The sequence below is a fragment of the Vombatus ursinus genome, unplaced genomic scaffold (genome assembly GCF_900497805.2).
Source record: "Vombatus ursinus unplaced genomic scaffold, bare-nosed wombat genome assembly UNPS02007284.1, whole genome shotgun sequence".
In the NCBI taxonomy this organism is placed as follows: domain Eukaryota; kingdom Metazoa; phylum Chordata; class Mammalia; order Diprotodontia; family Vombatidae; genus Vombatus; species Vombatus ursinus.
In genome coordinates this window covers 12,446,939-12,472,519 of record NW_020947062.1, presented here as the reverse complement: position 1 = coordinate 12,472,519, position 25,581 = coordinate 12,446,939, and the positions used below count along the sequence as shown (strand labels likewise).

General features: G+C 36.7%; 1 protein-coding gene and 1 non-coding gene across 4 annotated transcripts in view; both read left to right on the top strand.

Moving 5' to 3' along the window:
- Positions 1 to 25,581, top strand: part of PPP1R13B (protein phosphatase 1 regulatory subunit 13B) — a 124,858-nt gene that overhangs the window by 8,228 nt on the left and 91,049 nt on the right. The gene's annotated exons all lie outside the window — the stretch shown is intronic.
- Positions 3,363 to 3,498, top strand: LOC114033694. The gene has a single exon (XR_003568018.1). It is a non-coding gene; the product is annotated as a small nucleolar RNA U109 (small nucleolar RNA).

Genomic DNA, 25,581 nt, shown 5'->3' with positions numbered 1-25,581 from the left:
TAAAAGATTTGGGTTATACTTAAAATTAGGAAATTTTGTGGGGCTGTAATTAAACATTTATAAAAATCTAGTAGTCATTATACTGCTTCCTTTCTCATTTTGCTGGTACTTTTTTTTTTTGCACAGCAGTTGGGGTTAAGTGACTTGCCCAGAGTCGCACAGGTAGTACATGTCAAGTGTCTGAGACCATATTTGAACTCAGATTCTCCTGACTCCAGGGCTGGTGCTCTATCCACTGTGCCACCTAGCTGCCCCTTCTAGTTCTCATTTTGAAATATTTTATTATCCTATTAGGTTTGGGGAAAATTTCCTAATTTTTCCTAACATATTTTCAATCAACTGTATTCATTACAACACATAAAATTACTTGGATAGTTCATGTTAAATTATATCAAAAGAGAAAGGATTTCTAAAAGTTCAGTTAAAATTAAAAGAAATCATTTAAATCTTAACTGAAAGGCAGTTTGAGTGTTGGTCTTATGAATAGAGGCTTCACTAGACACACAGCCAGTTAGTATTTTGCTTGACATTTTTTAAAGGTGTTTGGTTTTTGCAAAGATAATTTACCGGTGGATATGATTGCCTATTTAAGTGTTATTTAACATTTATTAAACATCTGAACTGGATCTACAATGTATGTATTAGACAGACAATGCCTATGAATGAATCAGACCTATATGAAGAATGTCATTCTGTATATTTTGCTTTCTTAGAAATATTATGTAATCTTTTTTTTTTAAACTAACTAGAGCCTGTTTATGTATAGTTTTTTATTTTTTGAGCTAGAAAAATAGCTTTAAATGTCACTGTTTATAAGGGACACCTAATAGCCAAACGAATTACTAATGGGAGTCCTTTGAGACACTTGTTGGTAGCTTAATGAAATAGTGAGATCTGCATACTAAACTTGGAGAGAATCGGATGCTACTGTGTTGCATTACTCACTGCCTGTGTTTTGGGTTTAGAGCTCGACTGGGGAGTCAGGCTGACCAACTGGCTCTGGATAGAGCCTTTTTGTTGAGTTTTACTAGTTTTGCCATCCTACAATATAGAGTAACACAGTTATGTCTGGCTAATATTAGAAATATTGGCAAATCTGAGGAGTTATATAGCTAATGATAAAATGTTGAATGTTTTGCTTAAATTTAAGTAATCAGGTAAGTAGATTTATTTTATTTTTGTGAGCCTGAGGAATCATTCTTTAAAGACCTCAAAATCTGCTTTCATTAATGACTGACTGATTTTGTTCTATAGTAGAGCCCATGTGGCTGACATTACTCTACATTAGCCAGTGGTTCTCAGTCATTTTGCAGCTTGAGCACTCTGTTGTTTGCTCTTGATCTCTGGACATTTAATCTGTTCTCAGAAGCTCTGAATGATAGTTATTCATTTATTTATTGACAATTGGGGTTAAGTGACTTGCCCAGGGTCACACAGCTAGTAAGTGTCAAGTGTTTGGTCTGAGACCGGATTTGAACTCAGGTCCTCCTGACTTCAGGGCTGGTGCTCTCTGTCACTTAAATAATTGGGTTCTCTTAGACAAACTCTTCTTTCCTCAGAACCTCAACTTTTCTCATTTGTAACACTGGGGAATAGGGTTTTTGGGCAAGATTATTTTTCTTTCTTTATTCTGTCTTTAAAGTTCTTCTAGGTGTGGAAGAGCATTCCCTCAGGATTTGGGGTGGAGGTAGGAAACTTAATGGGTCCATCTTTGACCTGACTCATGTTGGTTTTGGTTGTTTTAAGGCAGTCTGTGAATGTAAGTAAGTCACAGGCATAAATTGTGCCCCAAAGTACAGTTGGTTCTATTTGATTTTGGTGCGAAATAAGGATATTCAGCTTGGCCTTTATTTTCCAGTGTCACATTGAGTCAGTCATCTTAATCTGCAGTGTTAGTAAAAAATAATGTTAGGGGCAGTTAGGTAGTACAGTGATAGAGCACCAACCCTGGAGTCAGGAGGACCTGAGTTCAAATATGACCTCAAACAGTTGACACTTAGTGTGACCCTGGGCAAGTCACTTTACCCTGTTTGCCTAAAAAAAAAAAGTAATATTAGAGTTGTATTTTCTAGCTAGGTAACTTTTTTTAAAATAAAATTTTTTTGATGTCTTCTGTTTTTTACATCATCATAATTATCCCCAGTATCTCTTTCCCCCCCAGAGAACCATTTCATATAACAAATAGTGTTTTTCAGCACAACTGATCGATACATTGGAAAACTCATGTGCAATGTATGATACCTTCTGGACCTCCCACCGCCGCAAAGGTGTAGGTTGGGGGTATTCTCTCATTTCTCTTCATTCAAGTTATGTTTGCGCTTTTTAATTTTGTTACATTCACTTTTGATAATTTTGTGTGTGGTAGTTCTTTCTGTTTATATTGTTCTAGTCATTGTGTATTTTATTTTCTTAGTTTTACTTATATCACTCTGCATCAGTTCATGTAGATCTTTCCATGCTTCTTTGTGTCCGTCCCACATATTATTTCTCATAGCACAATAATGTTCCATTGCATTCATGGTACCACAATTTATTTAGCCATTCCCTAGTGGATTAGTGTCTACTTTTTTTTTTCCCTTTCCTTGCTAGCACAAAAAATGCTGCTATAAATATTTTGGTGTATATGACGACTTTATTTTTAATGGTTAGCCAGGTGATTTTTAACTTAAAATTTGCATTTTAGTTCTTTTATCACATTTTTTGTTTGTCTAAAATTAACTAAAATCAATAAAAATAATTTCAGTTTATTAAGAGTAGAAGATTAAAGCCAAAGCAAATATATATCTATATATCTATATCTATATATATCTATATCTATATATATATATAAAAGCTTTCGTTGTTTTGGAGCTATTATTAATTCCATTCAAGGAAACAAAAACAGAATGTAAATGACCTTTCATAATGATATATTTGAAATTTTGTAAATATGCAGCCTTTATTTAAATTGAAAGTAAAACACATTTTGAAAATTAGTAAGCAAATTTTAATATATATTATTTATAATACATATATAAATAATATATTAAAATATTCAATTTCTTTTATAATATTATACAGGTTTCCTTTTTATTCCTTCATAAACCAATCTGATGACTATCCAAGTCTTAGGGTCATAGAATGTACATTTTTCACAGGCGTAATTTGTGTTAAAAAATAAAGTATAATTGACCTCATTTGATTTTGGTACAAACTAATGATGTGCTGCTTAGCTCTTATTTTCCATTATTACATTGAGTCACTCATTTTAATCTACTGTGCTTTTTGAATATCATGTTATAGTTATATTTGGAAGGGAGCTAAACACCTTGTTTAATTCCTTCATTGTATACTTGATAGCTAGTGTTATATTTTGATTCTTCTTGCATGTAGAATTTTTTGTGCTTCTCACTAATGGGAGCATAAATATATTCAAAACATGCTATATAAAACATTGGAGTGTTCAGGGCTGCCAGCCTTTCAGGAAAGGCTGAGTGGTAGTATAATTCTCCTACACTGAAGAAGTTTGAATTTTATTACTCAGCATATTAAGACATGTAACTTGTGGTAGAGTTCAGGAAATGTTATATGTTTTTCCCCCACAAAAGATCCATTCTTTAGCTTCATCATGGCATGGAAGTGGCCCTGGGTTCTTGAAGGCTATGTAAATGGAGCTTAAGATCTGATAGGTTTATTTCTAGTAGGGTGAATTCTTTGGCCTTGGCAACACATGAAAAAGAAAAGAAAGGATTAAAAGTGGTCCTTGGTCATATGTAGCCTTTTCTGTTTTTCCATTGTTAACAACAGTGGTCGAAGCATGCTGAGCACATTGCTCTGAGGCTCTACTGTAAATTCGAGATCTTGGTCCCGCAATCAATGAGGCTGGATCAGTACCTTGTCAAAGAAACCAGAAGAGAAAAGGATGATGTAAATGAAAAAAGGATGGCTCTCACAGATGTTTGTTAAGGAGGCAAACAAAGCAAGTGGAGTTGGTTTCGTTGTGTACATAAATGCAACAGAACATCGTTTAATGGGGTACTCTACCACTTTGTCTTGCAGTAATCATGATGATCAAAAACAAAAAAAGAAGAGAGCTTGAAGATTCTGATGCCAATATCTAATGCAGAAGAGGAGATACATTATGAAAATATATTAAAAAAAATTAAACTGACCATATCTTAAAAGACATGAATGACTAGGAGATGCTAAGAAATGACTAAGAATCCCTTGTTGGTAGCCAGTCATTTGTGCAGTTAGACCATTGATTTCTAAGTGTGTCAGTTAAAATCAACAGAAAATTAGAAGAAAGTTTTATGATGTAAGAAAGATTTTCATCTTTTTTTTTTAAGGTTTTCATCTTTAAAGAAAGTTTTAATAAGAGAAAAAGATACACTGCATGCAACTATTATAGATATATTGGTACCGAAAAATGCAAATTAATAAAGAAGAGATCTTGATATAGACTAACATGGTTTGTCTGTGGAAGTTTAACTGATAAAGTGGTTTCCACAGTGAAGAAACCTAAAGAAATCCAAATTAGTTTTAGCTAGGAGACACTAGATTTCCTTGTCATAAGGAGAGACTTGATAACTGAGTTTAACACCAGTTCAGAATTTCATTTGCAAAACTTGCCTGATAAAACAATAAATAGCAGTGACTTGCTTGAGCTCTCCCCCAGACCCCTCCAAATACCTATAAAAATGGCTCTCAACAAATTCTAAAGCATCAGAACCCACAAAAAGACAGAGTGAAACAAATTTCCAGCCCAAGACAACCTGGATGGTTGATTGGGGAGAGGAGCGCGGTGTGGCGTGGGCTTGAAGGCCGCAGCGACCCTGGAGCAGGCCTCAGAGGACTGAATCACAGGCAGCTGTGGAGGTTTCCAGAACTCAACCCACGAACGCCAAAGACAACTCGGAAGGTCAGTGGGAAAAGTCTGTGACTGCCGTGAGAGAGAGAAAAGCTAGGTCTCAGCTGCAAGTCCTGAGTGCGGCCAGGGGCAGTGGCTGCCTCCTGAGCTTCCAGCCCACAGACTGAGGGGGAATCGAGTGGCTGATCAGAGGGGGATTGCAGGGATCTCTTTGTCAGTGCTGAGGCAGGAATCTCTTGCTTTGCTTGTACTTGGATCTGGGTCACAGTTCTGAGGGGCGGTCCTGGGGCAAGGAGGAGCGCTGGTGTGGTGGAGCTTGTTGTGGCGGTAGAGAAGAAACACCTCGCTCCTTATTATACCACCTTGGAAGAACTGAAAATTTACAGGTCCCTAGAAGTATCTCTGAAAATAGCTGTATAAACCCCCAAAGCTTGGGACAGTACATTCTCCACATTGGAAGCAGCCTCTTATCCTAACAGAGTTTAAAACTCAAGTAATTGGCTGGGATCATGAGCAAACCTCACAAAAAGAGTCAGACTACATTATCTTACTTTGTTGACAAAGAAGATCAAAACATACAACCAGTAGAAGACAACAAAGTCAAAGTTCCTACATCCAAAGCCTCCAAGAAAAATATGAATTGGTCCCAGGCCATGGAAGAGCTCAAAAAGGATTTTGAGAAGCAAGAGAAGCAGAGGAAAAACTGAGAGTGATGCAAGAAAATCATGAAAAACAAGTCAACAGCTTGCTAAAGGAGACCCAAAAAAATACTGAAGAAAATAACATCTTAAAAGATAGCCTAGCCCAAATGGCAAAAGAGATCCAAAAAGCCAATGAGGAGAAGAATGCCCTGAAAAGCAAAATTGGCCAAATGGAAAAGGAAGTCCAAAAGCTTACTGAAGAAAATACTTCCCTAAAAATTAGAATAGAGCAATTGGAAGCTAGTGACTTTATGAGAAATCAAGACACTGTAAAACAAGTCCAAAAGAATAAAAAATTAGAAAACAATGTGAAATATCTTATTGGAAAAACAACTGACCTGGAAAATAGATCCAGGAGAGAGAATCTAAAAATTATTGGACTATCTGAAAGCCATGATCAAAAAAAAAGAGTCTAGACATCATCTTTCAAGAAATGACCAAGGAAAACTGCCCTGATATTTTAGAACCAGAGGGCAAAATAGAAATTGAAAGAATACACCGATCACCTCCTGAAAGAGTTATAACCAAATTCCAGAATTCCCAGGTCAAGGAGAAGATAATGCAAGCAGCCAGAAGGAAACAATTCAAATATTGTGGAAACACAATCAGGATAATGCAAGATTTTGCAGCTTCTACATTAAGGGACTGCAGGGCATGGAATATAATATTCCAGAGGGCAAAGGAGATAGGATTACAACCAAGAATCACCTACCCAGCAAAACTGAGTATAATCCTTCAGGGGAAAAAATGGTAATTCAGTGAAATAGAGGACTTTCAAGCATTCTTGATGAAAAGACCAGAGCTGAATAGAAAATTTGACTTTCCAATACAAGACTCAAGTGAAACCTGAAGAGCTAGTTTGCCCCTGCTGCTGCTTCTGCTGTTGTTCCTGCTAGTTACTCCAGTAGTCAAGACCTTGATGCTCAGGTGCTCAGGAAGGCAAAGAAGATGCCAGCTCTTTTGTACCAAAGCAGACACAAACAGGAGGCAGACTCATGCTGGACATGAATGACAAACCTCTAATTCTGAAGAGCTGGTATGTGCGTGGGGGTGGTGGTCTTCATTGTGCTTTGAAGACAGGTTTCTATCTTAGTGAAATAAAAGAGTAATAATGGCTGATTAAAAAAAAATTTAGTCACTTGAAAGCTTGGTATGAGACCAAACTAAGCCAAATAATTCCAAAGGCATTCATTGAGTTCAGGAGGACAGCAAGTGGACCAAAAAAAAAAATGTAAAAGATCTGTCAGTTACAGTTTGCATGATTTCTCATGTATAATTGATATCATACTGCTTCATTTCTCAGTGGATTGGGGAGGGGTAGACAGGAGGGAGGGAGAGAATTTAGGCTCAGAATTTTTTTAAAAAGTCTTTTAAAATAAATAATAAACCTTGAAAATAAGATAAAGAACAGATATGTCAGTATTTCTAGAAATTATTTCCATAATCTGTTTTGGAGGCAGTAGAGTTTTGAAAGTACTGAATTTATTTTCAAGATATCTGTAAGAATGGACAATATGGAAGAGTTAAAAATTAGGGACAGTATTATTAAAAAAAGATGATTGAAAGGACATTAGTAACTATTGACATTCTTACTTTCTCATTTTTATAAAATCTTTATGAATGATCAACATTTGTGTTGAAGGTATATTTGATTAAAATGTGAGAATGCAGTGGCTGGTTTTTGCGGTGATTTTCTTTTTCTTTTTTTTTTATTAATTTATTTTGATTTATCAACAATCACTTCCATAAGTTTTTGAGTTTTAAATTTTTCTCCCTCTCCTTCCCTAGGACGGCATGCAATCTGATATAGGCTATACATATACATTCTTATTAAACATATTTTCCCATTAGTGAGGTTGTAAGGAAGAATTAGAACCAATAGGAGGAACCACCAGAAAGAGGAAACAAAACAAAACAGAAGGAAAAAAATAGCAAATAGTATGCTTCGATCTGTGTTTAAATTCCATAGTTCTTTCTTTGGTTGTGGATAGCATTTTCCATCATGAGACCTTTGGAGATGTCTTAGATCTGTGGATTGCTGAGAAGGGTTAAGTCTATCAACGCTAGTTATAGCACAAACGTGTCTATTATGGTGTACAACGTTCTCCTAGTTCTTTTGCAGTAATTTTCAATAACAAGTTATGTCTTCAGAATTACAAGATTGAAAATTGTATAAAATAGAACCCATTGTATAGGTTGTTTGATTGCAAAAATATTTGACTCAGTAGAACAAAATACCATCCTAAAGGTTCTCCTACATATCTCCCATATATATGTTTGTTTGATTTACAAATTTTGTTTTATGTATATAAACCAAAACCACAAATCACCATTTGTTGTTTGTTGTTTTTCAGTCATTTCAGTTGTGTCGACTCTTTGTGACCCCATTTAGAGTTTTCTTAGCAAAGATACTAGAGTGGTTTGCCATTTCCTTCTCCGGCTCATTTTATAGATGAGGAACTCAGGCACACAGGGTTAAGTGACTTGCTCAGAGTAATTGTCTGAAGTCAAATTTGAACTCAAGAAGAGGAGTCTTCCTGACTCCAGGCTTGGCACTCTATCCACTGTGTCATGTAGCTGCCCAAAAATCACCATTATATTTCCCCCAAATAGTTAAGCAAAATAGTATAGGGCTGTGGCTGATAATTCCTGTAACTGTACACTTTAACTTAAATGGAATGAAAACTGTGTGCTTTAAGTTTTTTTTTTTTTTTTAAACAGGATTCTGTTAGTATAGTCCACTGTATTTAATTTGCTGCTGTTAAATGTCATCATTCACTAGATGTGGTTGGTATATGCATTATTCTCTTGGTTGTATTTTCTTTACTCTGCATTTACTTGATATGTCTCTCTCTTCCACATGGTATTCTATTGTATTCATGTACCACAGTTTATTCAGCCATTGCCCCACTTGTTGGATACAGTTTGTTTCCAACTTTTTGCTGATATAAATAGTGCTAGAGATTTTTTTTTTACGGAAAGATCTTTTCCTGTCAGTCTCTTTGGGGGTATAAATATAAATCCAGTAGGAGGACTGGGTCAAAGAGTTTGAAAAATTTTGTGATTTTTATTGCAGAATTCCATATTGCTTTCTGGAATAGTTGATGGATCATTTCACAGCTTCATCAGAGGTGAACTAATATGCCTGTTTCCCCCAGTTCTGTCCAAATCTACATGGCCATTTTGTTGTAGAGTTGTTTTAATTTGCTTTTCTTTCATGATTAATCCCATGTGTTAGGATTATACAAGATTACTTGGTAGACACATGCATAGAAACTTGTTCAATGATCCTGTGATTATTGATAGCAAGTAAGACATAAAACAAGGTCATATTTACTTTGCCAACGATGTTTGCTAAAGTCTGGTACAGTGGAAAGAAGGGTGAATCTTGGAATCAGGAGACCTAAGTTTGAATTCTGGATGTGCCACTTTACCTTTGTGACCCATGGCAAGTTACTTAATCTCTTGGCCTCAGTTTCCTTACTTGTAAAATGAAATGGTTGAACTAGATGGCAAGAGTATCTTCTATTCTAAATATATGTTTTTTTGAGCCAGAGTCCCAAATGGAAGAACTCTCTGTAGATGGTAAGGTTTTCCAAACTTTTCTATTTGTAGGTGAATTCATACTGATTTCATTGTGAAGTCTGCTGAAATTTGCCTAACAGTCCGCACGAGAAAAACCAAATAAAAAATGCCTTTTGTCTGACTTGTGATACGTAGTTGAATGGGCAATCTCTTGCTTCAGTCAGAGTGTGTGTGTGTGTGTGTGTGTGTGTGTGTGTGTGTATGTATATATTTTGGGTAGGCTTTGCGGCTAAGTAATGTGCTGGATCTATATTTGAATTAGTTACAAGAGAGCAAGCTAGATTGCTTTTGGGAATATGTGCAGCTCTTTTAGTGATCCCAAGCTGCTCCAGAAAAAGAAACCCATATTTTTAATGCTGATAGTTTACTTATATGATATACCATGTTATGATATATACACTGTGGTGGTACATAGTATTATGTCTATGATTCATGAAACACAGCAGTCTCTGAAGTATCAGAATTTTGGCTGGCTCATCCATATGGTGAGTGTAAGTAGGCTGCAGCAATAACATCTACCTGTCAAAAATGACGTAGTGTAAGATTGTAAAGGTAGAGGGGCAGTCATGTGATGAGAATGAAGGATGACAAGTTGACAGCCTGAATGCTGCAGTAGCACCTCTGGAAGGTTTTAAAATTCCCAAACCTAAAAGTCTTCTTCCCCTAGCATATCAGGGAGGTCTTTTGTCAGGGCTTGTGGTAGTATATGAACAAGAAATGTCATAGGATAAGAAGATCTGAATGCGTTTTCATGTGAATTGTTGAGATCATGGATTGATTATTTAGATTATTTGTCTTTGTAGAAACTAATTTTTACTGAATGTATTTTGATATATGCAGAAACTCATTAACATTCATGTTTATATGATAATTTAAGCTGTACAATGTACTTTCATGGGTGAAAATTGCAGAGAGATAAATTTAGACTTGAAATAAGGAAAAAAACTTTCTAATGGAGCTATTCCACAGTGCAATGGACTGCCTTTGGAAAGAGTGCATTCCCTCTCATTTGGAGGTCTTCAAAGAAAAGACTTAAATGATAATTGGTTGAGTATGTATGGGTTGGACTAGGTGCTTTGGAAGTCCCTTCTCACTTTGAGATTCTGTGATTCTGAACACGTAGTAATTTAGTCAAAATATACATTTTATTAGAATTCTAACGCAAAAATGTTTCTCTTTTCTTGAGATTTATGATCTGTGTTGAGACATCTGATAGTGGATCAGAAGGGTCAGAAGTCAGTCAGGTGACATGGGCCTGGATCTAACTCTGCCACTGGCTGTCTAGCTATGTGTGATTGAGGAGAAGACATTTTCCTTCTCTGGGCTTGTTTCCTCATATATAAAATACTGATTAGATAATCTTTAAGGATCCTCTGTAGGTCTTAACGTTTTCTGTTAAGCATAACATAATAGTTAAGAATGTTGTACTTTGGGGCAGCTAGGTGGTGCAATAGATAGAGCTCTGGCCTTGGAGTCAGGAGGACCTGAGTTCAAATCCAGCCTCAGACACTTGACACTTCCTAGCTGTGTGACATTGGGCAAGTCACTTAACCCTGATTGCCTCACCAAAAAAAGGGGGGGAGGGGGAAGAAAGATGTTGGACTTGGAATCAGACCAGGATTCAAATTTTGTATCTTGAAATTTACTGATTTTGTGAATATTGTCAAGTTGCTTAATTTATCTGAACATCAGTTTTCTCATCAGTAAAATGGAGATAATAACACTAGTAGTATCTACCTTACTTACAGGGTTACCACAGTATTCAGATGAAGGTATGTAAAGGACTTTGGAAACTTGAAATACTTTTTCTTGCTGCTGCTGCCATTATATGATTTTATTGTTGGGATTCTTGTCAGATTGGAGCAAAATGGTATTGTTGTAAAAACTAGTAGCCAGACACTAGAACTGAAATCATTTTTTTGCTTAGGCAATTGAGGTTAAGTGACTTGCCTACGGTCACACAGATAGTGAATGTCAAGTGTCTGAGTGCAGATTTGAACTCAGGTCCTCCTGACTCCAAGGCCAGAGCTCTACCCACTGTGCCACCTAGTTGCCCCCAAATAACCTAGCTGAGGTTTTTTTTTTTTTGGTTTGTTTTTGGGTTTTTTTTTTGTTTTCTTTGCTAGGCAGTGGGGTTAAGTGACTTGACCAGGGTCACATAGCTAAGTAAGTATCAAATATCTGAGGCCAGATTTGAGCTCCAGGTCCTCCTACTTCAGGGCCAGTGTTTTATCAACTGTGCCACCTAGCTGCCCCTAATTATATTACTTGTGTATTACACAGTATGGTCTGACTTTATTCTCCTTTCTCACAAGGTAATATACAAGTAACATACAAGGTAAATAGAAGGAAGGTAGAGGGGAAGGCATTTGGGAAAATTACTTTGGCAGGTCAGCAGAGGATAAATTGGAGTAGGCAGAGAGAGACTTGAGGCAAGGAGTCCAGTTAGAAGGCTCTTGGCATGGTGTAAATTGTGGCCCTCCTAAGTCCTCAAGTGTGGCCCTTTGACTGAATTTATTTATTTATTTATTTATTTTTGGTGAGGCAGTCGGGGTTAAGTGACTTGCCCAAGGTCACACAGCTAGTAAGTGTCAAGTGTTTTGGTCTGAGGCCGTATTTGCACTCAGGTCCTCCTGACTTCAGGGCCGGTACTCTATCTACTATGCCACCTAACTGCCCCTCCTTTGACTGAAATTAACTTCACAGAACATATCCTTTGCAGGTTCCCCACTCCTGGTCTAGATAAACCCAATGGAATTGTGTGAGTGGACAGAAGGGGACATCTGTGAGCGATGTTGTAGGAAAAAAAATTACGAGATTTAGCAACTGATTGACTATGTGGGGTGATTGAGACAGAAGAATTGAGAATGACAGTTTTTTACAATGTTTGGAGAAGATTATGTCCTTTTCAAAAAAAAATTACTTTTTATTTAGTATTTTATTTTTCCCCAGTTACATGTGAAAACATCTCTGAGGATGGATAGCATTTTTCATCATAAGTCTTTCAGCGTTGTCTTGGTTTGTTATATTTCACAGCTGATTATCTTACAATATTGCTGTTACTTTATACACAGTACATTTCCCTTTGTTTCAACTCATGTAAATCTTTCCAGGTTTTTCTGAGAGCATCCTGCTCATCATTTCCTATAGTATAATACTATTCCATCATAATCACATACCACAGCTTGTTCAGCCATTCCCCAATTGATGGGCGTTTTCTCAATTTCTAATTCTTTGCCCCCAGAAAAGAACTGCTATAAATATTTTTGTACATACAGGTTTTTTCCTTTTTGTTTTTTATCTCTTTTGGGATACAGACCTAGTAGTAGTATTGCTAGGTCGAAGAGTATGCATAGTTTTATAGCCCTTTGGGCATAGTTCCAAATTGTTCTGCAGCATAGTTGAATCAGTTCACAACTCCACTAACAGTGCATTAATGACTTATTTTTTACACATCCCCTCCAACATTTGAGTTAGAGTATTTTTTCATATGCCTATAGATAGCTCTGATTACTTCATCTGAAAACTGATCATATCTTTTGATCATTTATCATTTGGGGAATGGCCCTTATTTTTATAAATTTGACTTAATTCTTTATATGTTTGAGAAATGAGGCTGAGAAGGTTACTGTTTGAAAAAATAAGAAATAATCAAATGAACACTCTGATGTGTAGCTATTTTGTTGTAAAATTTCATGAAATTTGCATGTCTTTATTCTGACCTACTCAGAAGTTAAACATTTCCCATTACGCTTAAGCAGTACACATCAGTGTGTTTATTGTTTTTGTGGGCTTTGTTCTCATAAAGCACCAACAACCATCCCCAGAACCAATTGTCTTGTTGGCAGCTATGACCTTGTCACTGCAATTCAGCCATATAGACTTGGTAGAAATATAAGCCCGTAGGTGAATAGTGCACATAGGGTGAGGATGGATTGAAAGACGTTTAGATTTTTAATTTTGAGAGTTGGGAACTTCATTTTCTCAGAGGCAGAGAAAATGCTTCATTTTCTCAGAGGTAGAGTGGAGAGGGTTGGAGTAAGAAAAGATAGAAATTAGAATTCTGACACCGATACACCGTCTATATGACCTAACCATGGGCAAGACATTTAAATTCTGAACCCATTTTTTTCGTCTGTAAAATGGAAATTATAATACTTTGTAGTCCCTGCCACACAGGGCTATCATGATTCTCAGATTAGATAATTAAAGTGCTTTGCAAACCTTAAAAGTATTTTAAGTAGCTCAATTACTATTACATTTAAAATGTCTTTTAAAAGTGGAAATTTTTCTAGGATTCTTTTACAAAGCAGGTTAGTAACATTTTTAGAAGAGTGTCATATGGAAATGGAATAATATGTTTCATATTTTTTGGTTTTTGGTTCTCATTCCTAAATCCTGGTTGCACATAGTTACTGAACAATGTTAATGTCAAACTTTCTTTTCCATGGAACTTACCTAATTAGGTGAAACTTTATCCAGCATATCACTCTGCTGTCACAACTGTAGTCTGGCTTGTTTCATTAGAACATCTTATCATGTCTCATGTCCTTAGTGCTTAAATTCAGATGCCACTTGGCCCAAGAGACATCTATTTCGGTATTTTCCTTTTTGTAGAGAACAGATATGTTTATTTTAGACTATAGGCACTGTCACTTTAGCTTAATGCACTGCACATGAAAATATTTTGAAAAATGGTGACAAAAAGGATCATTAACAAAACAAAAGAAAAATCTTGGTTTTCAAAAACTGGACTTGAACATAAAAAGAAGAAACTGGAAAGAATAATCGGCAAAAAGGTAGGAATGGTTGTGAAGAATGAATATGTGTTTTTCACATACTGAATTTTTAGGGATATTTATTTTAATTTGAGAGTAACCCTACTAATTCCTTATGCTTTTTTTTTTTAAAGAAAAAATGCTAAGTATAAACTTCATGGACTAGCAGATAGACTAATAACTTTTTTTGTAGGTATAAACATATCTTAGATATGGTCAGACAAGATGAAATATAATGAAGTTGTTATTCATAAAAAAAGTACTAATGTTTCTATTGTTTGAATATTTGAAAAAGCTATATGTGTGCATGTATATATATACATGTATGTATGTATATATAAGTGTGCATGTATATTTATGGAACTAGCCTATTCCATAGAATTAGAATACAGATTTTTGCCTACTTTTCCCATAAAATGAACATGTGGTAAGGAAAGCTGATTTAAACAGTTCTGTTAGTAAATATTGAGTGTAATACCATATGTGGCCAAAATTGTCTCAAATGGTGAAGGAAGTTTTGTTGCAAAGAGTATGTCAACTTTTTCTTATTAATGAGATAGCCATTTTCTGTTAATTAAAGTGCCATAATTTACAAAGTCATGGAATATTAAGAGTTGAATGGATCTTTAGGGATCATCTCGTCTGATCCCCCTTACTTGACAGAAGAAGAAACTGAGAATGGTAATTTGTCCATGGTCATGCAGGTAGTGGTGTAGACAGGATTAGAATCTGGGCCATTTTTTAGAGAATCTTGAACTAAGATTAGAACCTGAGTTAGTGATTTTTTTTTCCACTGTATCATGCAACCATGAAGTTCAGGAGAAAAAAAAAAGTCTTGATTTCAGAAATATTTTTTTAGGTATAAACATCATAGGTAGAAAAAAGCGTTAGGGGTTGGGAAGCAGATTAGAAAAAGGATAGAAAGCTTAGTGAAACTATGGAGACATTTAAAAAATGATTTCTGTTTTAGTTTGCCTTTTATATTTTTCATGGAGTGGAGTGTATATGATATTTTTTTCCTACATAGCAGTGACTTAAACTTTTATATTGAGACCCTGAGTCCTATGAGGTTTCTTAAAAGAAAGTATCATTTTTTTCCCACTTAATATTTTATTTTTTTCAATTACATGTAAAGCTAGTTTTCAGCGTTCACTTTTATAAGATTCAATTTTGTTTTTCCCTATCTCGCTGCTCACCCCTTTCCCCAAGATGGCAAGTGATTTGATATAGGCTATACATGTACAGTAATATTTCCATATTAGTTATATTGTGAAAGAAGAATCAGAACAAAAGGGAAGGACCACGAGAAATTTAAAAAGAGAGAGAGAAAATAGTATGTTTTGATTTGCATTCAGACTCCATAGTTCTTTCTCTGGATGTGGATAGCATTTTCCATCATGAGACTTTTGGAATTGTCTTAGATCATTGTATTGCTGAGAAGTGCTAAGTCTATCAAAGTTGATCATTGTACATTGTTGTTGTTACTGTCTATAATGTTCTCCTGGTTCAGCTCATTTCACTCAGCATCAGTTCATGTAAGTCTTTCCAGGTTTTTCTGAAATCCGTCTTCTCATCATTAAAAGAAAATATCAGGGCAGCTAGGTGACTCAGTGACTAGAGTACCGGCCCTGGAGTCAGGAGGACCTAAGTTCAAATCCTTCTTAAGACACTGGACATTAGCTGTGTGACCCTGGGCAAGTAACTTAACCTCATTGCCTAGCAAAAAACAAAAAAAAGAAAATATCATTATAGTGGACAAGTTAAATTTGAATGAGTCCCCACCAGAACATGTAGTTTCAAGATGTGAGACATTACAGAAAACATGTGTAACTCCAAATTTGAAAACAGTGTTGTATAGTGTTACAGTGTTTGAATGTACCCTTTATTTATTTTAGCTCAACTGTTTAATGAGGATCAGTGAGATAACAGATGTAAAGCATTTTACAAACCTTAAAAGTAGCATACTGCTCTCATGAGCAGCAGCTTGGCTAGAGGATGGAAAACTAGCCCCTAAGCCAGAATAGCCTGGGTTCAAGTCCTGCTTCTGACACATCCTGGCTGTGTGACCTTGGGCAAGTCACTAAACTTCACAGTGCCCTAGGCCTGGGATTGGCAGATTTTTCTGTCAAGGGCCAGATAGTATAAATATTTAGATTTTTGTGGCCCAAAAGGCAAAATCAAGGATATTATATAGATACTTTAAGAGGAAAACAAATCTCCACAAATTTTTTATTGATGAAATTAAAAACATAATAATTGAGTAAAATTTTTTGAAATGCAGGTCTGCTAATGAGAAAAACAATTTTGGGGGGAGGAATGAAGGATAACATTTGCCTTAATCAAGGTTCAGAGTTAGTATTCCCTATCATTAAAATTGATTATGAATGTTCATCTATTAATGCTGATTTGTAATGGGATTATGCATATTTCATCTTTGAAAATGCCATTTTCACACAGATGGGTACTGCCAAATACTAATAATCAATCCACAAGCACATGATTTTAATTGAGGCTAAAAGCTATTAGTCCTAAATAAGTTTATTTTCTTTGGACATATTTCTACAGTTGCTGCAGTCAGATGCGATGTAATTAACTCACTGACTCAATAAGCTTTCCTTGCATGGCTAACAAATATTCTACTCAGAAACTTTGGTTGTAGCCTCATTTTCATTTATCTTTGTTAAGAAATTCTGCTGTGATGAGATATTCCATTTAAAATTTTCATTTTCTGATGACTGCATTTCTGTGAGTTGGTAATGTCATGATGAGTGCTTAATCTGGTAATGTCAGCATGTATTATGTTCTTTTAGGATAGCTATAGTGTCATTGCATAATAAACACAATGCTTTGCCATATAATTCAATAGCAGGATAATCCACACTCCATTGTGCAGTGCAACATTCAAAGTCCGTTTCTTATTTTGACATTATAGGTATGCACTGGTAGTAAAAACAAATGTTATGACTATCACAGTTTGTAGTGTGATGAAGAATGACAGTATGAAGAGATGAGAGTGCCATGTACAATCTCATGTCTGCTGTGGTTAGCCCCAAAGAATTCAGATAATACGTAAATGCCCATCATGTATATATTGTCTGTGAATTCTTTGTGAATTTCATATAATTTTCGTGTCATGAAATGTTATTCTTTTAAAAAAAATCACCCTCCCCCCCAACTATTTAATGATGTAAATATATTCTTAGCCCATGGGCCATATTAAAACAGGAGCCAGCTGCAGTTTACTGACCCTGCTGTAGGCAACTTTCTAAGAGAAAAGTGCCAACCTGCACTCATAGAGGGAGTTTCCTCACCAGAGAATTCCCTCTACCAGTGAAATCACAGGTCAGAAAAAAAGTTCAACTGTTCAACCAACATTTATTGAACACCTTGTACCAGTGTGGAGGGCCCTCAGGATGCAAAGACAGCTAGAGTAGAGTTCATGAGATCTGTGAAATCATTGCAATGGGTACTTCTCCCTCCAACTGTGTAGACTGGAACCTTACCCACACCTCTTTATCCTGTGTACCTCCTGATATTATCCTGTAGTAAATCTGCCAGGGATACACCCAACATGTTTGGGGGGCCTTCCTTTAGATCTCTTCACCTTGTATTGGCATATGTATTTTGTAAATAGAGAAATAAATATGAGATAATTTGAGGAGGGGTACTAATAACACAGTCATGAAAGAGAAGGTGGCACCTAGATAAGGATTCTGAGAGGTGGAGATGAGGAAGAAGCACACTTCAGGGGTGTGAGACAGATAACCAGTGAGAATACATGGAGGAAGGAGCTAGTGTCTTTTATTTGAGTAATAGTCCTGTTGACTGTAACATAGACTGCTTGAAAGGGGGAAAATATTAAATAAAGCTAGAAAGGTAACTTGAAACCTTATTGTGGAGGATCTTAGGTACCAGGTTGAGGAAGCTTTTATTTTGTCTTTGGTGCAGTAGGAAGCTACCAAAGACCTGTGCCTTAGGAAGTATTCTTTTACGTTTACTAAAAGCTTTCAGACGAATATAACTCAACGTATAGATGTTTACATATATTTTTGTTTATAGGATTCTAGACTTGGAGGCAGGAGGGTCCAGGGGAAAGAGGGTTGAGTTTGGAATAGAGGACTTTAACTCAAATCCTAGTCTTCTATTTAGTACCTGTATGACCATGGAAGTTAATCTCCCTGGACCTTTGTTCCTCATCTGTAGAATGGAGGGATGGACTAGAGGACCTCTACGGTTTCTTCTGACACTAGGGCTATGTGGTCCTATGCTGATGATGGATGTTATCGGCAGCCAACAAAGAGCTGGAATTTCATCCTCTAACGTTAGGGGTCACTTAATCCAAGCTCTTCATTTTATAAGTGACACTGAAGATGAGAAAGGTGAAGTGATTTGGTTGAAGTCATATAGTGAACAGGGGACAGTCTGGCTATCAATAAGCGACTGGTCAGTTAAGGTGAATTTACGATCTTCGTACAAGCTAGTCCCTGCTCTCAAGGAGCTGACATTCTTATGGGGGAGATAATCATGTGAATATAAATACATATCTAAAATACAAATGGAAAGTAATTTCAAAGGGAAGACATTGACAGTCTAGGGACAAAGAAAGGCCCAGAAGGTGGGATCTGAGCCGAAGTGGAAGTAAGGTGGGAGAATGTGCAAGGCATGGGAGACACCAGAGAAAAGGTCCCAAGTTGGGGGATGAAAGGACATGTGAAAAAAGCAGCAAGAAAGCCAGGGTAGCTGGATTGTACAGTATGTGGAGATGAGGAACATGTAAGAACAGTGGAAAGTTAGTTACTTAGGGGGCTAGGCTATGAAGAACCTAAAAGTCAGGGCATTTAATATTTCATTTTGGGGTCATGGGGAGTCACCATAGTTTATTGAGTACAGAGGTGACAATAGCTCAGCACTTTAGGAAGATCATGTTGGTATCTTAATGGAGAGGTTGGATTTGATTGGGAAAGCCTTGAGGCAAGGAGACCGATGAAGCAGTGCACTATTAGAGGCAGTTAGGTGGCTCGGTGTGGTTAGAGCAATGGGCCTAGATCCAGGAAGATCTGAGTTCAAATCTAGCCACAGGTACTAGTTGTGTGACACTGAGCAAGTCACTTAACCTCTGTCTGCTTCAGTTTCTACCCCTGTAAATTGGGGATAATAATAACACCCTCTTTGCAGGGTTGTTTCAAGGATGAAGTAAAATAATATTTGTAAAGTGTATAGCATAGTGCCTAGCACAGAGTAGGTACTTATTCCCTTCATTTTTATTGCAATAGTCAGGGTTAGAGGTGATAAAGGCCTGCACTGGAAAGGCAGCTTTGTGAGAATATAGAGAATGAGATATATAAGAATGATGTTGTAAAAGTAAAGACATAAGAGTTGGAAACAGATTGGATATGTGGGGTCAATTCAAGTGAGGAGGAGGGTGACGCTGAGGTTGGGGGCCTAAGCACGGAGAAGGATGGTGGTGCCTTTGACAGAAAGAGATGTTCAGAAAAGAGGGTGTGGGGTTTGGGGCTGAAAGGTAATTGTTTAATTTTGTACGTGTTCAGTGTGAGATGACCACAGGACATCCTGTTTCAGCTGTCCAATAGGCAATTGTTGATATGAAACTGGAAGTCAGGAGGGATGTTAGGGCTGGCTATGTAGATCTGAAAATCATCAGCAAAAAGATGATAATTGAATCCATGGGAAACGATGAGATTAAACATCAAGCAAAATAGTGTAGAGATAAAGAGAAGGACCAGAATGAAACTATAGGGAACATCTGTAATTAGCTGTGACTTGGAAGAAGATCCGACAAAGGAGTGTGAGGAAGAATAGTTAGGCAAGTAGGAGGAGAATCAGAAAAGAAGCAATAAATATCCTGAAAACTTAGAAAAAAGTATTCAGCACTTTGGAGAGAGCACTTGTCAGTGTATAAAGCCTGACTGCATAAAGTTAAGAGAGTGATAGAGGAGGAAGTGGATATACTGGTTGTAGACGGATTTCTGAAGGAGTTTGCAATCAGGGATGGTCAGATTGAGTGAGAGTGGAGGGATGAAGAGACATGATTATCTTGTAGGTAGTACGGAAGCATCCAGTAGAGTGGGAGAGACTGAATATTTGTGAGAAAGTCAAATTTGTTAAGTGTTTGCAGTGTTCCAAATGCTGTGCTAAATGCTGGGGATAAAAAGAAAGGCAAAAACTGTACCTTTTCTCAAGCTCACAGTCTAATGGAGAAGACAACATACAAACAGCTATGTATAAACAAAATTTCGTGGGGGTGTGTGTGTGTGTAATTGGATATAATCAAAGAGGGAGAGGATAGATAATGATAGGGGGAATGGGAAAGACTTCTTGTAGAAGGTTAAGATTTTAGCTGAGTCTTGAAGGAAGTCGGGAAAGCCAGGTTGGGATGATGAGGAGGGAGAGGATTCTTGGCATTGGAGACAACTACTAAAAATGTATGGAATCATGAGATGGTGTGTTGTGTTCAAGAAAATGGAAGGAGGCCAGTATCATTGGATCACAGAATGTGTGGAGGTGAATAAGATATTAAGAAGACTGGAAAGGTAGGAAGAAACTCAGTTATGTAGGGTTTTAAAAGAGAGCATTTTATATTTGATCCTGAAAGTAATAGGGAGCCACTGGATTTTATTAAAGGGAGGTGGTAACAGGATCAATTTGACAGTTTTTTGGTGGATGGACTGGAGTGGAGAGATTCTTGTGACAGGGAGACAAACTGCTTGGCTATTGTAATAATCCAAGTGTGAGACAATAATGGCCTGTACCAGGCTATGTTTGAGAGAGTTGGAATTACAGAAGAGATGAGCTACTGGAGAAGATGTGATGGAATGGGATTATGGGTGCTTTTAGAAGGGTTTGTCTCAGTAAAAAGAAGGGCCATCTCTTTGTGTGAGACAAGGCTGAAGGAGGAGATAGTGGGGGAACACACCTGAGTGACGTGAAATGAAGAGCAGAGAAGAGGTAGCTCTTGGCAAATGGCCTCAGTCTTTTTCAGTGAAGTAATGAGGCAAAGGGTGGAGATAGGAGGGCCATGAGAGGCTTGAGGAAGGATAATAGTGTTTGGGATAGCTGCTGTGGCTCATAGGATAGCCAGTCAGTTAGGCAGATTTAAAAGGACTTATTGCAGAGAGACCAGACTGACTTTTTGAAGAAGTTTCTCACTGGAAAGTCGATCACTAAATGATGAGTTGTTTTAGCTATAGAAGGTTAGAAAAAAAAAGTCTTGGGCGTGGAGGGTTTGCTTCATCTGTGGAGATAGGACCAACATAGACAAAATTGTGGATTTTTTTTGAAATGTTAAAGTGGTTACTATTCAGTAACTGTGCTACATAATGTATAAGTAAGGCCAAGGCAAGGATGACAGTAGACTAGACTCATCTGGCTGCATAACCAGTCTAGGCGGCCATATTCTTTAGGTGGTGATCTGGGAGTTATTTTTGTTAATAACAATAATTTTTTTAAAAAAAAACACCTTTAGTTTGTATGATACTTTAAAGCTTGGTAGGTATTTTATGGGCACTATACCTTATTTGATTTCCACAGCAGATGTTATCTGAGTTAAGAGAATAAGAAGTTAGGAATCTAGGAAATAAGAGCCACAGCTTTCCTCCCTTCCCTCCTCTGTGCTCTATGCCTTTATTAAGACTCACAACCACTGTGTTTCAGTATAAGTCTTAAAACTGTGAACATGACAGATTGGTAAGCATGGAAAGGAATTAGGAATTTCTAAAAGCTTTGCCTGTGTTCGTTGAAGGCAGCTTTCACTTGTGTTCATCATAGTCACCTCTGATCATAGGCTCACCTGTAATAATAATACAACTAATATGTATGTAACATTTTAAGGCTCACAAAGCTTCTTACATATATTATCATATTTGATCCTTAGAACAATTCTGGTGGAAGGGAGGGCATTGCCTTTGTGAAGGTTGGAGGGATGGGAACAAGGTTATTCCTCTGTTACTCTTTAAGCTCAGAATCCTAATCTTGCATGTATAGAACATTAACACAAATAAGGAGAATTGGGTATAAATCTCATTTGCTCTCCTGATTTTAGGAGAAAAAAATACCTTAAGTGAACTAAGAATTCATTTTGGCTCATTTGGATGGTTTTTTTGGCGAGTCTTCCTGACTCCAGACCCAGCACTCTATCCACTGCACCGCCTAGCTGCCCCTACTGTTCAGTTGCATCCCAGCTCTCCATAACCCATTTGGGGTTTTCTTGGAAAAGATACTAGAGTGGTTTAGCCATTTCCTTCTCCAGCTCATTTTACAGATGAAGAACTGAGGCAAACAGAGTTAAATGACTTGCTGAGGGTCACACAACTAAGTAGGTGTCTGAGGCCAGATTTGAACTCAGAAAGATGAGTCTTCCTGACTTCAGGCCTTGCACTCTATCCACTGGGTCACCAAGCTGTCTGTTTTTTTTGGGGGGGGGGACTCCGTGTAAAATGTTGAAAATTAATACATTCTAGAGGTTTAAGGTATCAAAGTTTTCATGAGATTGTCAGTGTATTGCTGTACCCTTGTCTTTCTCAAAAGGGTAATTTATCAGTTTATTATTGTTGTTTGTCACCAAATGCTTATGGACTCAATTAGCTCTATAGCTTTCAAATTAAGTCATTTTGGTTATTAAGAAGTGAGTATCAGTCCAGCTTATGAACCTGGAATGATTGTCTTCTTATTGTTTGAATATCTCACTTATGCTGAATATTTTGGGTCTCATACTATCAAAAGAGATTCATCAGGAATGATCTTTTTTGCGAGGAAGAGGTTAGAGAAGGCAGTTGGGGTTAAATGACTTGCCCAGGGTCACATACTTAGTAAGTGTCTGAGTGAACTCAGGTTCTGCCATTAGGAATGATCTTGAGCAGAATTTTGCTAGTCTACTTCCAATCTTAGAGAATATTTAATTTTTAGCTTTGAGAGGCAACCATTCAATAGTAGTGTATAACACAAGTGCAACCTCAGAATCACTGTGTGATCCTGGATGAGTCACTTAACCGCTGCTTGCTTCAGTTTCCTCATCTGTAAAATGGGCATAATAATAGCACCTACCTCCTATGGTTGTTGTGAGGATAAAATGAGATAATATTTGTAAAGTGCTTTGCATACCTCAAACAGCTGTATAAATGCTAGCTATTATTATTTGGTGCTTAATAAATACTTGTTGACTTAACTCATGTTTATATAATAATGCTTTAATGTTTACAAAGCATTTTACATCACACTAACATTTTGAGATGTAATTAGTGTATTATTATTGCCATTTTATAGATGAGTAAACTAAAAGGAAACATCTGCAATTGTAAATGTCTGAATTTAGTAAAATATTCTGTGAAAGTCAAAATATATCAGAATTTAGTATTTTCCAGTATACCTTCAGATATGAAACCTAGAAAAAATGTTTTTTTCAAGAAATGATTGTAGGATATGCATTCATTCTATCCTTGAGCCTACAAAGAACTTAAAAATTAGACTAGCTCTCTTTCCTCTGGAGCATATAAGTGCCCCCTCACCCCCCAAAATGCAAATGTAGTTTTCTGTTTGCCTAGCAAATATGAGTTAATGTGCTCCGTGCTAACAGAAATGTGTCTGTGTTGGAAGAGAAGAGAGTCAAGCAATTGGTGAGTGAGAAGTGCCTTACATCAGAAAGCACCCGAGTTTTTCCTCAGACCCACCTAGATTCTTAAGAGTGAATTGAGGATAATCTGGGGTAGGGTTGGATTTAAGCAAAATCATACCATGTTGGAATGGATTGAGGATAATCTAGGGTTGGGTTGGATTAAAGCAGAATAAAAAATAAGCATTGCCCTGGTTTGAAGACTTTCCCAGAATCAAATAAGTCTCTGTGTACTGGGGAATAGGATGAGGAGGACATCAGAAAAAGGGAAACCTGGAAACAACCATAGTAATTTATAATCTGTTGGGTATAGCTACTGAGCACCTAAAGAATTATATTAGTCTAATTTTCTTGCCACTGTATTATCCTAGTTATGTATATTTTTTCCTTTTGGAGATTTAGGGGAAGAATCTAGCCACTGTAAAACAGTGGGTTGTTTTTTTTTTAAAGCCCAATTTCATATTTATTTATTAAACTTAATCTTATAGATTGAACCAATTTAGCCTTTTGGGATCTTTTGAATCCTAATTCTGTGGTCCAACTTGTAGGCTGTTCTCAGCTTTGTGCCTTGTCCAAATTTAATAAGTGTACCATCTATGCCTTCATCTAAGTCACTGAGAAAATGCTGATTAGCAGCATTTCACCAGAGATCCCTCCAGATTGTTAATACATTTATGACTGCACTTTGGGTTTGTAATCAGCTCTGCATCCATCCTACTATACTGTCCTCTGTCAGGGGTCAGCACATTGGCTCTCTGGGATCAGATGCACCACTGGCTTTTGTACAACCCATAAGCTCAGAATGGTTTTTACATTTTTAAATTAAAAAATAAAGTTTTATTTTAAAATGTAAAAACCATTCTTAGATTTCTAGCTGCACAAAAGCAGGCCCTGGATTTGGCCCTTGCTCTATCTCACACTTCTCCATTTTACCATAGCAAAATCATGAGGCACTTAAACGCCTTGCTGAAGTTTAGGTCTTTGAAATTCCCCTATCTCCTGGTCTAGTAACTATCAGGAAAGAAAATGAAGTTAATTTAGAGTAGCTTCTTCATGATGAGCTCATACTGGCTTTTAGTGATCATTTTTTCTCTCTTAAAGCACTTTGACTTACTTTAAACATTATTTTGAAATTAAATACTTCAAAAAATGTTTTTATGTGAATTAATCTCCTTTTCATATTTTTAAAAGTTATGTAATAAATTTCACATATTACTTTTAAACTGTCCTGCTTGTCTGTGCTTCCTTTTAAATTTCCTTCTGCTTTTTTTTGTGCATTAAAAAGTTTCAATGCTCTTTTTTTTAGCATCAATATTGTTAACACCCTCTCTAGCCTTACATTTTCTCATCCTCATTAAAAAACCAAGAGAAAGAAAAAAAAAGCTAAATTGTTGTAAGAAATAAGCATAGTGGCCTTATGCAAAAATGTATGTCTCTGTGCCTTGAGTTTATTATCTTTCCCATGAGATGGGTATGATAGTTTATCAGGTTCTCTAGAGACGTGATCATTTCTAAAATCTTTCAAAATTGTTTGTCTTCATGATGTTTATAGCTAGTAAGTGTCGAGTGTTTGGTCTGAGGCCGGATTTGAACTCAGGTACTCCTGACTTCAGGGTCAGTGCTCTATCCACTGCACCACCTAGCTGCCCCCACAATGTTAATATTGTATAAATTATAACCTTGGTTCTGTTTATTCATTTTACATCAATTCACGCTATCCAAGATTCTCTGTACTTGTTTCTTTCATCATTTCTTATAGCGCAATAATATTCCTTTACATTTATATACTACAATTTGTTCAGCTATTCCCTAATTGATGGGCACACTCTTAGACTCTCTTTGTGTTCGTTTCTTCCCTTTTAATTTCGTTTTCAGGATTAGGAAGTTTTGTTTGGCTTGCAACAATTTTCTTTCTAGTATTATCCTCCTCTTTAACCTCACCAACTTCAACTTATTTCCCTGTTGCTTCTTTTGCTATACCAAACTCTGTGGGGGGGTGTGTGTGTGTGTGTGTGTGTGTGTGTGTGTGTGTGTGTGTGTGTG